The sequence below is a fragment of the Sander vitreus genome, chromosome 21 (assembly GCF_031162955.1).
Source record: "Sander vitreus isolate 19-12246 chromosome 21, sanVit1, whole genome shotgun sequence".
Lineage (NCBI taxonomy): Eukaryota > Metazoa > Chordata > Actinopteri > Perciformes > Percidae > Sander > Sander vitreus.
Genome location: NC_135875.1, coordinates 26,140,969 through 26,150,785, shown reverse-complemented (window position 1 = coordinate 26,150,785; position 9,817 = coordinate 26,140,969).

Genomic DNA, 9,817 nt, shown 5'->3' with positions numbered 1-9,817 from the left:
TTTATTTTACAAAATGTCGAACTTTTCCTTAATTCGAACCAGCCTAGCCAGCTGCAGAAAGCTAACTTCCTTGGTCATAATGTCCCTTTTCCGAAACAAACCATCTTGTTTTGTTCCCTTTTAGATGTAATAACATCCCAACCCAGTACAAAAGCTATTTCAAATCTACTGTTCTTTACAACTGAAGGGAAATTTCCAAGTGAATAAATCTCGAATTAACGTTTTTGTTTGTAGGAAAAATAATCACAACTTGACGTTCAACATGCAAAATGTCAAAACATCACAAGTTACTGTTATAACTTTGTTTAAATGATTAAAGTTATCTCCTATCCGTAAATATTCATGTGGCTGGTGTTTCTCTCTTCAAAGTGGTTTGGGCTACAACAACAAAATATTGTCTATGAATGCAGTACATGCAGATGTGAAGTAGCTAAAGGTTCTTAATAGTTTTACTTTTGTCATTGCAATCCTTATGGTGAGATTCACTTTTTTGATGATTGGTTTGTCATTCTTGAAACTTGAAAAGTCATGTCTGTATTATGATATATAACAGTTTTGGGATACGATTAATAAAATCGCCTACTAAGTTTGACACAATTAAGTGTTCAGTACATGTTCATTTCATTACTTTAACAATAACATCGTATTTATGACTTTTTCCGCCTAGCTTTTTCATTGATGTTGTAGCTTGTAACATTGATGCTCTCAGGCCCAAAAAAAGGATTTGGTTTTATCATAACATTTAAAAAAAACATTTTGTTGGGATTTCTGACTGTACAAATGAGTTCTGCACTGTGATTTAAAAAAAACTCATTATATAGGGGATACACTACTAGATCAGTTTATTTCATATTTCAGTTGTATGAGCCTAAAATGTGAACAATAAGTGAAATACATTTGAGTTTATACATAAAGACACCTGCTACAGTTTAGCCTCCCTGCTCCCTGTTAGTGATGATGCTTTACTCTTCCACACACTAGATTGTAGATTTCAACCCTAACATGCCCGTTCATGACCAGCAGGCTGTTGAAATATTCACCGAGTCTTTCCTCATGCAAAGTGCCTCAAACGTCCTTTGGCAGGTTGACAATGTGTACTGTATTGTTTTTGTTCAACTTAGTGTTTCACTCTCCTATAATAAATGTACATACCTTATGGAAACATTGTGTTTTTTTGTGATCGGAAATAATGGCACACCTGTTAGCGATAACACAGTTTGTTAATAATAACATGCTTTATATAGCACAGCAGGGTTTTTCCTGTTTCAGAATGGACCTTTTTTTTTGGGGGGGAGGGGGGACTACACATGGCAGTAAGCATGATCGGTCTGCGTACAGTAAAGACAATGAGTCTGTGTTACCTTATTTGACAGAAGTCGATGCATTGACCTGTTATTTCTGACACTTTGATAAACAAAAGTATATTATGCTTGAGTAAATAAAACCCCTTAATAAAAAAAAAAAAAAAAGTAATGAATTATTATTAATATTTAAATAAATCACCGGGTGAGTCCAGTATAGCCTGCTTCTCCTGCTGATTTATTTAAATATTAATATTTATAGGACTTGAAGTTTATGTTCTGCTTGTTTAACGGGTGTTTGGTAAATTGCTCTTAAACATATTTAGAGAGGATTTGAATTGCAATTTTTATTCTCAAGAATTGAGAATCATTTTGGTCTGGGGATTTTTTCCTTTGAGGCTGGCTAAAACCTCTTTTTTTTTGCAGGAAAAACCCTGCACAGAGGTGAAATAATGAAGTGGCCTGTCCCTCCGCTGTATGTCTAATGGTGGTGATGCTGAAAAGATCCACACGAGGGCAGCACAAGACAAAATGATGTATGATCTCCTACACCTGAATTTTATCCAGCTGAATAATCTTTCACTTCATACCATAACTTGTGTTTTATGTGGGCCTAAATCAGAAAAAAAGTATTTGTGTTGGTGTACTGTAAATAATTCTGACATGAACTCTCCTTAGAGTTATGAATAAGTTGGACCGGAAGCCGCACATCATTAGTATGATTTAATTATAAGAAATCAAACATTTCACCCTATAAGGGGTTGTTGGAAATAGGGGTTTCTTTCAATCAAATTGCCCAAAAACTACATGGATGCATTGTAAAATTAATGATTACTTTCATTGAATTTGGGTTTTTTTATTCAATTGTATAGCATTTGGAGAAAAAAAAAGTTGCTGCTTGCTACTTTGAGTTTTGGCGTTTGGGCTACTTCCTAGGGCCCTGCAGTCCAATGTCCAAGTGTCCTTGCCCCCCCCCCCCGTGTGTGAACGTGTGTATGTTTGTGATAAGCAGGTGGCACCTTAAATGGCAGCCTTGGCCACAGTGTATGAATGTGTGTGAATGGTGCCTTTAATGTGTACTGTAAAAGCGCTTGGAGTAGTCGTTAAGACTAGAATCTACAGAACTACAAAAACTTCTAGAACTACAACCTCCTGTTGGCCGAGAAAGGGTTTGAACCCCACGAATCGTCGCTTGCGGCAGTGTTTTCTGCTTCTCAAAAATGTGCTGTAATGTCATATAAATTTGACCATGAATAAAACGAAGCGTTGAAGAAAGTGACAAAAGCGGTTAAAAAAAAAGAGTCAGAAGCATCGATAAAAGCGACAGAAACGTCCCGGGTGGACAACAAGATTCATGTTTGACGGAAATGATTTGTTAAGTCACATAGATTATTATGTGCTTAACTCTTTTAACTTACTGTAATGTAGCTGGGGGAAGTGCATGCTTTAAACAATGACAATACTTACACACACTCGGTTGCCCGTGTGTTAGGTACACATTAGGTTACTAGCTTAAACAAATGCAGTGTAATACAACCAATGAACCTCTCTGAAACAATACTGCACATTTGAATCCTCATGAAGGGAGGCGTTATTGCAGGACTGATGGATTAGACTGCATTAGTTTTAGATAGATGGACCTAATAAACTGGCAACTGAGTATTATATATAATATATATAATTCTTACTCACAGAGGAACCTGCGCCGCTGCAGGACTCAGCCAACATGGGGCGAACGCTTTAACTGGGTGAGCTAGAGGCCGCCCCACATAGAGGACTTTTCTAAGAATCTTATACAGGCACACAGATTTACACATTTTGTTGATTTGAAAACCATTGATAATGGTCAGTGTCCTGCACCCTTTTACAGAAACATGAATGTTGATTTAGAATTTCTCTGAAATCTAATGTTTCAACTGTTTCCCAGAGCAAATTTCCACACAGTGTAAAACTACATACTAACCGTGCGTTCATGGGCATCGGAGAAACATTTCCCCCAGTGAAAACGTCATCATTCACATCACTTCATGTGGGAATCAGAGGTGGGAAACGGGCTAGATTGAGTCTCCCAGTTGGTGACGCATTGTTGACAACTGACGTACAGAAACGTGGCCGACGATCGTTCAAATGTGTTGAAGGGTGAGAAACTTTTCCTAAATGTAGAAAATTCACGCATGCATGTAATATATTTTGCCAAAGTCCACAATGTGCTATCGATTTAGGTTGTAGTCGTCCACTGGTTTCAACAGAGTAACTTCAATTAGGTATAAAAGTTGTGTGCTCTTGCCAGTAACAAGTAAACCAATTCAAGTCAAATAGGCGCTCGCATAAGAAAACAGCAGCAAATCTTTATTATTGTGGCCTCCATGTTTTCACACACCTGATGCTCTAGGCTACGCCCAACAGTTGGTGGCAGTCATGCAACAAGTTGTCATGCCAAACGCCAATATAACAGAATAAGAACATGCACAGACAGTGAAGCACTGGCAGTCGGAAAAACAACGTCATCACGGGGGCGGTCCCTGATATTCCCAGGTGGCATGAACGGACCATAATTCCATACAGTATGTACTCAGTGGTGGAATGTAACTAAGTACATTTACTCAAGTACTGTACTTAAGTACATAGTATATGTTGAGGTACTTTACTTGAGTGTTTTCTTTTCATGCCCCTTTCTACTTCTACTCCGCTACATTTCAGAGAGAAATATTGTACTTTTTACTCCACTACATTCATCTGACAGCTTTAGTTACTAGTTACTTTACACATTAAGATCTCTGCACACATAACGCATGTAGTTTATGAAATCTGATGAAACTAGCCAACAATATAACGGCCTACAAATCCAGCTGAATTGATTAGACGATTAAACACACAACTGTTTGGATCCTTTCCACTTTCTAAATTGGCAGGAGAGTTCTGCATTGAGTACTTTTACTTTTAATACTTTATGTTTTCCTGATGAAACTTACATACTTTTACTTAAGTAACATTTTCAATGCAGGACTTTTACTTGTAGTATTTTTACAGTGTGGTATTCGTACTTTTACTTAAGTAAAGAATCTGATTACTTTCTTCCGCCACTGTATGTACTACACACTTATCATCAAAGTATACTGTGTAGCTGTTGGTATACAAGGAAATCAACATCAATTCTTAATAACAGGAAATAATACAATATGATTGACGTTATACGTCAGTCAAACTTTGACTTGGGAAAGCTACCTGCATTGTGTGCATCAACAGCACACTTGTACTTTAACATGTATTTATGCTGCTGATATACCATATATGAATAGAAACTACAAAGTGTATTTAGGAAAGAAATCGCAAATACAGTACAGGATTTCCAAGGGGTTTTAAAAAGTCTAAAATTTCGAAATCAAAACTTTAGGCCTTAAAGAGTCTTAAATTCACTGAAGTATTGTGTTCTAGGTCTTAAAGTCCTCATATTATGCTTTTTGGCTTTTCCCCTTTCCTTTATAGCATTAAATGTCTTTTAGGGCTGTCAGCATTAACGCGTTAATCGTGATTTGATTAAGGGCCGAGCATAACGCGTACATTTTTTTTAATCGCATGCCGCCATTTATTAATTTATTTGACACTTCACTCGGCTTTGCATCGTGCCTAACAGGCTACTATTTTGACCCTTTGCCGCACATTTACTTATCATCAAGCTGCCACTTCCTCATAACACATCCTGCTGCTGCAGGCTGCATGATGGAGAAAGACAGCAACACAATTCTGAATGGTGCTTTTTATTTTCCATAACTCCCAGACAGCTCATTAGACAAGTCGAAAGCCATATGCAGATTGTGTAAAGCCAAATTAAAATATCACCGAAGCACGTCAAGCTTGAGCTACCACCTACGAGCTAAGCATAGTAGTACAGTTAACGTGACTGGAGAGTGCTAGTCGCCGACCTGTGGATGAAACCAAATCCCAAAAAATTACTACAGCTCTTGCGAAATGGGTGGCAACTAACTGCAGACCTGTCAGCATCGTAGAGGACTCGGGTCTTAAAGACGTACTGCGGTTGGCATGTTCTGACCCGTCTCATTGCCGTCGAGGGGGACAGCAGCCCCACACACAGCCTGTATGACACGGAGAAAGCAGCCACACTGGAACTGCTGCAAGGTGCTGCAAACACTGTCTCTTTAACCGCTGATCACTGGCCTTCATTTGATTCCCAATCAAGATACACTGGTAAGAATTGCTTTCCATTGTTAATATGTACTTAAAAACAGTTCTGAAATGCAAAATAATATAATTTTAATCATTTGATAAAACATGCGATTAAAGGACAATTCCGGCGCAAAACGAACCTAGGATAACAGATGTGTACCCACTCTGTTGTTCTCTGGGACATGTTTTCATGCTAATCGAATGTGTTTGTAGCTTGAAAGAAGCTAGCGCGGACCGCTGATTAGCTTACAACGCTAGTATTCGGAGCACAGGGAAAGTGAAAACAATTTGCTATTTTGTACCACTAAAAAGGCTCAAAATATCACCAAAGTTCAACGGTAGCATAATGAGGGTCCCTAAATGTTAACCGAAGCGTTGAGAACATTGTAAGTTTGAACGAAGAGCTGCGGGAGCTCCGTGAAAGGGCTTCGAGAGAGAGAGAGAGCTACCGGTAGTCAATGCCGCAACACAGCCTTGTACTTCGGGAAACTGGTGGTGTACCTGCAGACATTGTGAAGCTATGGCCACCCAACAGGAGTGTCTGTGTTGCACGGAGTGGGACCTGTTGCGTCGCGACACCCAAGAGACACGTCTGAAGATTTCCCCTCTCCCGAAAATAAATTGGAGACGGCGACCCAGACCAGAGGGACCAGATGGACAGTTATCCACCGAGTAAGTACACTAGACAAGTTGTGTTTTAGCTACATTGGTGCAATTATTTCAGATATATTGAGCAAATTGCTTTTGGTTTTAGTTTGCATTGCCAGCAAGTCATGACTGGTTTTCAAGACGGCGGCCGCATGTAAACATGAACGCGACTGTCTTTATAATCTATCTTTTTAACAAACTGTCTGTACGCTTACAATGTTCTCAATGCTTCGGTTAACATTTAGGGACCCTCATTATGCTACCGTTGAAGTTTGGTGATATTTTGAGCCTTTTTAGTGGTATAAATAGCGATTTGTTTTTACTTTCCCTGTGCCCCGAATACTAGCTTTGTACGCTAATCAGTGGTCCGCGCTAGCTTCTTTCAAGCTACAAACACATTCGATTAGCATGAAAACATGGCCAAGAGAACGACAGAGTGGGTACGCATCTGTTATTAACCCCTAGGTTCGTTTTGCGCTGGAATTGTCCTTTAATCGTGATTAACTATAAATTAAATTATAGAAATTCAGCGATTAATGGTGATTAAGAAAAAAAGATTCGTTTGACAGCCCTAATATCTTTTTGTGCATGTTATAGGTTTACAAAGTGAAAAAGCCCAAAGTCCCCCCCAAAGGGACTTACCATCTCCAACAGAAAACACTGTTCACAAACTGCTCCAAACAGCTCTATTGTAGTCCAGCCTTTACTTCAGAGACAAACGTGGTCACTTTGTAACACACGTTATAATGCTCGCCTAGCTGCTAGCATGGCACGCCCTCATACTCTGCTTCTGACTGGCTAGTAGTCCTTACCTAGGTACTGTCAGGGCACGCCCTCATACTCTGCTTCTGACTGGCTAATAGTCCTTACCTAGGTACTGTCAGGCACGCCCTCATACTCTGCTTCTGACTGGCTAGTAGTCCTTACCTAGGTACTGAGCATGTGCGACTCCCAACAAAGATGGAACAGAAGTAAGATGTCTCACTCTGTAGCTAAAACAGAGAGCTCAACACACAGGGTGAAAAGAGGAGCTGCAGCAATGTAACAAAAATATGGTGTTTTCTGAAAATTAAACCATGTAAACCTATTCTGATATAACCTCTAAATACAATTATGAACCTGAAAATGAGCATAATATGAGCACTTTAAATAATTTCAAACGGGTCTTAATTTTCCTAAGTCCATGCTCTTTTTTTATTTATTGGTGTTGTAGTTCTTTCTTTCGCTAGTCCAACTATAATTTCGCTGTATTAAGACTACAATTGAGACCACATGCAACTTATATTGCAGCCAATCAGCTTTCATGTTATTGGCGCCAGTCTCTTTCGGATTGTACCACAGATATTAAGCAGATTTTATTCTTCAGCTGAGGGAAAGTGCAAGTTTAGTGATACTTGGCTTGAAAAAACTGAATTTCGGACTTAGTTGATGTTGTGATAAAGGTCCTAAATGTCATTCATACTGGTCTTAAAAAGTCTTCAGGTTTAACTTGGTAACCTGCAAAAACTGCAGTATAATGTGACTGAATAAAAATGCACTTGAAAATCAACTAATCATCACAGCATTAAAATCAATTTCAAGTTAATATTTAATGACAGTAATGCATGAAATAGGAATAATTATGAACCTCAAGCACAGAATACAAACTGCATAGTTGTTTAGCAGTGATGTGATTTGTGTAACCGCTGATGACTGGGTGTGGTGTAAATGCTCACGCTTACATTATCATGCATCATACATTGGCTTTAATATATTTAAGTATCATTGTTTATATTTATATTATATGTAGTGCTTCCCGAATGAAAATGTTGGTGACTGTCCTTATATATATACATGAAAAATAAATGAATAAAATAAATATATAATTATTCAATATGCCCACTTAAATTCAAAATATTTGATTGCTATAAATATGTAACTAAAGAATCAGTGCAAATATAATGTGTATAAAAATAGGGTCTTATAGAAACAGCCGAAATGTGTCCAGAGGGAAGGCTGTGCAGCAAAAAGGCTGGACATTTGTGAAGTAAATTTGCAATAATTACGTATGTATGTTGTTATGTAAAACTAAATGCAAAGCGTGAATCTTTAACTCTGTGTATTAAGGATGTCATGTAGGCAGGTGCAAGCAGTAGGCCACCGCAGCAGGAAGACGGCCAGGTCTGCAGGCTTCAAAATAGGTCATGTTCACATCAGGGACGTCGGCATCATTTTCCTGACTTCTCAGCTGCTGAAGTGGTACAGGCCAGTGGCCCGTGGCTGTGGAGGAGAGCACTGTGTGGGGGATGGGATGGATGGAGGAACACGGGAGCTGAATTTAAGTGATAACAGGCCATGGGTTGTAATGCAGGGGCGATTCCAGCGTTTTGTAAGTGGTGTGGCAAATGGGGGACCAATAATCAGTTGGGGGGGCATACATTTTTATCAGAATCCAGCATTGAAAATCTGCTTAGAAATATAAGAAGTATTGGATGAGATAGAACAACACAATGTAATTCTGCTAAATAAAACACATTAATTATTACTTTCACTTCTTCTCATTTTAAACATATTGTTTATTAAGCCCAGTTCAGACCAAAGATTCGTGACGGGACGAGTGTAAACTTGCATCTTCTTGCAGCGCGTCGGTCTGCAGCGTTCTGAAAGCTGCCGGCTCACACCAATGAGACGAGGCGAGATCATCTCCATGACAACGTCTCATTATTCTGCCCTTCTGACTTCCGACTTTATGCTTTTTTTGTAGCTGGATGTATCATTTTTTGCATCTAAATATGAATGTGGATAACGTTAGTGATATTGAGATGCTTGCTACAGTTACATTTCTAGTGATGAATCGGCAAAAACAGGTTTTAGTTCTCCGATTCACTGTTTTGTTCTAACGCTGCTGGGCGCTCCCTCTCTTCAGTCTTTCTCTCTTTTTAAGATTATTTTTTGGGGAGAGAGAGGGGGGGAATGACATGCAGCAAAGGACCGCAGGGCAGAGTCAAACCCGGGCCCGCTGTGTCAAGGAATAAACCTCTATATATGGGTGCCTGCTCTACCAACTGAGCTATCTGCGCACCCTCTTCAGTCACTCTCCATCTTGCTTACCCATATAACGTAACCATGCTTTCGGACGGTCATTGAGGCCATTTTGACCAGCTGTTTGTAACATTCAAATAAAATGGATTATGGATCATTTCATTTCTAGAGTTCATAGCCGACTTTACCAGCTGACTCCTCTGTTGGCTGTTGAAACAGGCGACGTCCCTTACGTTCTAAAACCAGCCTCTGACGGTACAGATCCATTTGTCCGACACGACTGAAGCGCGGTTGATGCTCCCTTGACCGGCAGCTGATTGGACGAACGCCTGACGTGGGTTTGGCTTCTTGAGAATTTCAACAGAGTGTCATGGCGGTTCGTTGAGAATACAATCTAGTATTTTACGAAAATAGTTCACCGAAACGTGTTTCTGAAAACATTTTAAGAGAGAAATAGGCCGTGCAGTTGCTGAATCTGTCTTCATTTCAGATCGACAAAGGTCAGTTTAAAAGATTTTCGTCTACTTCTACTGGATAGTCGCGTCGCATTCAACGGATTCATTCGCATAAAGATGTGCCATTGGCCAGCTTTTGGACACGCGGCATTTTTTCAAATGCAGCGCCGCCTTCCCAGAATGCTTTGCAGGCGCGTTGAAGTCGCT